Source organism: Ascaphus truei, chromosome 3, assembly GCF_040206685.1.
Source record: "Ascaphus truei isolate aAscTru1 chromosome 3, aAscTru1.hap1, whole genome shotgun sequence".
NCBI lineage: Eukaryota > Metazoa > Chordata > Amphibia > Anura > Ascaphidae > Ascaphus > Ascaphus truei.
In genome coordinates, this window is record NC_134485.1 from 345,810,865 (window position 1) to 345,816,864 (window position 6,000).

Here is a 6,000-nt window from a genome sequence, read left to right on the forward strand (position 1 = left end):
GGCGGGTGAATGCATGTATCCGTATTTCACTTGAATGTGGCGTCAACCTCTGCACATAAATAAAAAAAACCTCCTTCTTGCTTAAAGCATTCAGTTACTCAAGGTAGTGAGTGTCTTGCTGTTACTGACATTAGCAAACCTTTGACTGCTGTCCCTAATTAGATACTTTTAGAAACATACCTGGTGCAGTGCTACAGTTGTGTCTTCTGTTCTTTGACACGTGAAGAGGTGATACATGTGTGCATGTGACTTGTGACATTTCATGTACATTTGTGTCTGTGTGTTGGACTCTGTTGCAAAGCTTACAGTACATTGCAGTGAGCTGCTGTGTGTACTGTAACCCGTGCATGCAGCAAGAGGGGGATGACGTCATGTATCTGTATTGAAGGAGAATTTGGCGGCAACTTTTGAACATGAAAAAATCACCTCATGGTAGTTTGACGCATTCTGTTACTCACAGCAGCGTGTTTCTTGCTGCTAGTGACATTAGCAAGGCTTTCACAGCGCTGTCCCGCAATAGATAGTTTTAGGAACATACCTGCTTCTTGTCATTCACAAGACAGACACCTTTGGCTAACATTAATAATGTATTTTATTATAAACAACACATGTAACAGGTTCTGAATGACATGTAATGCAATTGAAGCTGCGCTGCCAGCAGCAACAGTACAATGACACAACAATGTCACTAGCAGCTGAAAACAATGACACAACAATGTCACTAGCAGCTGAAATGTTCGGCTCTCGCCTGCTTGTTGGTGCCGCAGCTTTTTGGCGCTTTTCTCGCAAGGAGTTTCTCCCGCGCACCCCCGAGATCTTACTCGGCATCTACTGCATTCTGCGTGCTGCTTAATATGGCGAAATAGCCATTCTCGCCACCCCGCCGGCGCTTGATTTCCGGCAACAATTGCATATGCCGTTTTTCAGTTAACTCGCACACATACCGCCATCAACTGCATACTACATGCCAATCTCGCAATAAAACAGCCAAATTCAGCCTTCTCGCAAGTTACTGCATAGGCCCCTTAGACCGCAAAGCGGTTAAAATGAGCACTCCTTTCTACCATTGTCTATCATTAAAATATGTAAGTGGATCCAATTTTTTTTACACTGAAATAGTCAATCGATCAAACAATAGTGCCTGCAATAGTGCATTCAGCATTTTATTCTGAAATCTAAAAAATAAGCCTGAGATCGCTTTTCTAGCCTCTGTGCATAGCTTTAAGGCTTTATGACAGTGCAACTGCTCTGCTTATACCGAACTGTCATATTTTGTCATGCTTCATTTTCCCACCCAAAAATGATCTATTTCACTACCAAAGACAATAAATCTTCACATTATATTGTTAGCTCTGCATTTTCCTCTAGGACTTGCATGTATTGTAGGGCAAAATCATTTGGGGGCGTGAGTTGTTTTCTAAACGCTTATTTATCTCTAACAATATATGTGGTGAGTGCTAAACAATCACATCAACCAACAGTCTCATAGACCCACCAGCAAATAATATCCAAATAATAACGAATTGAAGAAAATGCTGGAAAATGCAGTTCATTCAAAAGGATAGCACCATCTTCACGTTTTTTCTTTTAATTCTAGACCTGTTTTACTTGATTTTACCATTTGGACATTATTTTGCTTCAACAGTGCACTCATTCCCCCTGGTTTTATTTCATACCGGAATTTCAAAGTTAAAAAACCCCAAAGATAAACGTTACCACACTCACAATGTTAGAATATTTACTGAATATGAGACGCAATATTGTTTGCTTAATGTATTCTATGCTGGATATAAATGATACTGTGCTGCACAACCTGCCATCATCATTATTAACATCTTTGTTACTAATAATAATAATAACACTAATAATAAATACTATATTAACGTTCTAAATAATATATTAATACCAGCGTTGCCTATAAAACATTGCAACATTGGTGCATGGACCAAGTTAATCTCATGATATATTAGCATGAAAATGCCAGTTAGCACTGATATCCTTCTTTTTATCAATAGGGTGCATTTTCTGCACCCAAGCGAATCCTGGGTGACACCTGGTTGAACACAATAAATCATTTATCTTCGTCTGTCCAATTGTGTGCAGTATTAAACGAGGTAGGTGATGTTAATCTACGTGATTAAATAATCAGCTCCCTAAGGTTTATTTACTCATTTATGTAATTCGTGGCAATTAAACAGGATACACCCCAGTGCACTTGGCATATATACTATTAAAGACAGCAGCTTCCATAAGACCTAAAAGACTCGCGTTAAAACCCATGCAGTAACTCAAGGTTTAAATAAAGAAATTGAGAGGGGCTATCCATTTTCACAGGCCTTCACTCACTGCAATGTACTGCTCAGAAAATGCACGAATAGATGATCTCATACCCAGTATGACCTTCTCACTTGCCAAAATAAGGGGCTATATATGGCATGACTCACATTCTTAAAAAGGTAATAAAACCACATATTTATTGGGGTATCTTATAGACCCAATGAAATGCAGATCCATTTGAGATGCTTTGGTTGGAGCAACATAGATGCTGTTGCTTTCGGAGAATGGATTTCGAAAGCTATAATGTATCATTTGTATGCTGACCCTCCTCAAACCTTGAAGCGAGGTGGGGATTATAACTATGCCAATTCTGAGAATACACACTTGGGTATATTAGTGAATGATCGCCTTTGTTAAACCCAATAAAAATAACACTACTACAAAGTCATATTATGCTATGGTGCAAAAACGGCTACTTTAGCACTTAGCAATGAATCCCAATAATGCTGAAAGTGTTTTATTAATCTGTAAGGATCCGTGGTAACTACACTTTGAAATCTGTGATATGTGGAGAAATCAGGGGGGGGGGGGGCAAATATTGCACATAATTCATTAGCATTTAAATAGTCATTACCATTCAAATTGTGCAATTGTAATAACTATTATCCCAATTAACCTTTATTTTTATTTGAAATTACCCCTTTCTCAAATCTGCAATCCTCCATCTATAAAATAAATTGCACACATTGTGAAACCAAAGCTTGACAAATACTCCAATACCTCGTAGATGCGTTTGGTATTTTCTGATCTGGCCTATTTATAGTATGTGGATGGTTCCTAATTCATTAGAAATGTAATTGGTGTTTATAAGAACCCTATAAAGCCTTATAGCGATTTCCCTTCCTCATATTACCCGGTAACCAGGTTCTGTAGTTAGATCTGTATAATTATCAAAAGGCAGGCAAAGAATTAAACAAGTTCACATATTTGACAAATGCATTTATTGGCTGAAATTACATAAAGGTACATCATTTTTAGTATTACTTATGAAGCAAATTGTACTGGACTATATAAAGCTTGAATGTGCGATGACAATCATTCCACTACCATATCGTTCGAGGTCAGACTGTCACTATTTTCCTAAAATTGACGCATATGGTAACAAGAACAGCCACAAGATGAGGAGTCACAGACGTGATCAGGACTAATGGGTATAATAATTATTTCAGAATATCCAAAGCAACCATGAAAATTATATTGCATACATTTTTTTTAACAGTATGAGTGATAATAATTGTTTCGGATTTTAAGTGTTAAGGTAAGCGTCCTGTTAAACTAAATCAAGCAATTGTACAACACTGCTGCAATAAAGGATATGCTGATCTCTTTGCCCATAGCTTACTCTGCAATTAACATATAATCCCTTTTATACTGAAGGCAGTTTTTGCACCTCTCTGAAACAGAGGACACTTGCTTTATTCCTCAACAGCACTTTAATTCCAGGATTCTCATCCTAACATGAGATACATCAGGTAGTAGATCAGATCGCCTGCCTAGTCGAAACTGGTAAAAAAAATGCATTTCATTGTAAGTTTGCTACACAGTAATAACAATTGTTGAAATAATGCGTTGTATTTCATTGTCTCTCGAGTAGTGAACTGGCTTCCAGTCAAAAACAAGGTCCCCCTCCCAAGATTGGATGTGTGCACAACATGTTCCAGCAATTAAGATGATGGCATCTCTATGAGTTTCAATGTACACAAATATAAGATAGGATGAGTTGTGCTTATTACACACGCTTCTACTGTCCATATACCTTTCCATTGGACTTTACTTCGCAGGAGACTGTAGGACGGAGGTATCGAGCCGTGTGGGCTGAGTAAAACTTGATGAAAAGCAGCCACAATTCAGGGAGTTTTTTTCCTTGGGATAGACTCCATCCTTTACAGATCGTAAATAAGGAGTTCTTTAGCCAGTGGTGCCCGGCAATGACCATGAATGTAAAGAGAAGCCACGTGGTGGTAATTTAAACATCCCAGAAATTGCTGGTTTGCAATAAAATTAATCCCCTTTGAAATAAAACGAATGGAGCAAAGCTTGTACTAGAAAAAAAAAAGTCCCCACCGTGCTATCGTATCCCTTTGATCTTTCTGTTATTTTCTTACACATTTATTTTGTATTGTTTGCGGTTGATAAGTGCATTGTGTTTGATTATATTTGGGAAGACGAATAAATATACTGTTTGTGGAAATGTAAGATAGCTAAGTGCTATCTGCCATTCGTAATGCAATTTGCATTATTTTAGCCCAGGGAATTCAATAAACATTTTATGACACACACACCTGACAGTTATTACTTTGCTAATGGTTATTTTCTTCTCTCTCTCACACACACACACACAGGAAAGGAACCCACAAAGTATAATGCTTCTCTGTAGACTCTGTTACCGCCTAAGAGGTCGCACATAACTTTTAAAGAGGAATTAAATTGGTGTCTTAATTGTGTCAATGAAAATCACCAGGACCCCGTTTTAAAAGAATTCTTACTTTTCCACAAGACCAATTAAAAGCCATTTAATGACAATGCTAGCATAAAGATAATTTTATTGATACAATGTAACTTTACTTTTAAAGGGCATTCACAGTGGTTTTTAGTTAATTTTCCCGTATAAGTGTCAGTTTAATGAACCGGTTACCTAACCTCTGTTTGAGAATATTGTTTTTTTTATTTAAACAACACCGAAATAAAATATTAATAAGGGGGTATTAATATTCGCAAGTATTGCTAAATTCGACCCTTTTTAGCCCCCTGTGTCTCCTAATGGAAACACAGAGCCCCAATGTAAGTGAAGGATCAACGCCTAGGTAAGATAAAATAAATATATACATATACATATAAAGAAACATACGATGGTTAAAAAAAAAGATTGACTGAAATGTGTAATATTTCGAGATGGAGCGCTACATTTTTAACCCATTCGCTGCCCAGCAGGCCGGCAATACATTGCAAGGCCGGCTTCTGCCAGCGAGATTGTTAATACACATATTACAGGCAAACAAATAGCTACATAAATGCCATACTACCTCTATAAGTAGGTTAAATAACATTAATTAAGATGTGCGTATGTTATTATCCTATCTAATACTTTGATAGGAACAAAGTAAAAAAAACAAAAAACAGCATGTTTAATTAAAAAGAGGAGGCGTGGGATCCAGTCCCTCTTATTATACAATAGGTGGACCTCTCGTTCCCTGTGATACATTTCTGCTCTATTAGAAGTAGCAGCGCACTCTGGGGGCTATTTATTATGTATTTATTTGTAAAATGTTTTACCAGGAAGTAATACATTGAGAGTTTCCTCTCGTTTTCAAGTATGTACTGGGCACAGTTATGATGACAAATAATACAAAGTGTCCCTGCTGCAAACTGGGACAAAAAAACGGCACCAGATTTAATTAAGGGAATAAAACATTCATATTAAAACCAATAGGATTATATTAGTTAATAAATGTGGCAAATGCAGTGATAAATGCAGTGTTTAGCGCCAGTTTTGCCCAGGTTTTGCAGCCGGGAGGCTATAATAAATGATCCTCCAAGTATTTTAGCGTCTCTACCTTTGGGCTCAGATGTCCATGTCCCATTGTCAAAAGTACAATATTGCATGTGATTCACTGAATGAAATTTTAACCCCCCCCCCCCCCCCCACCTTCACAAGTACAGCTA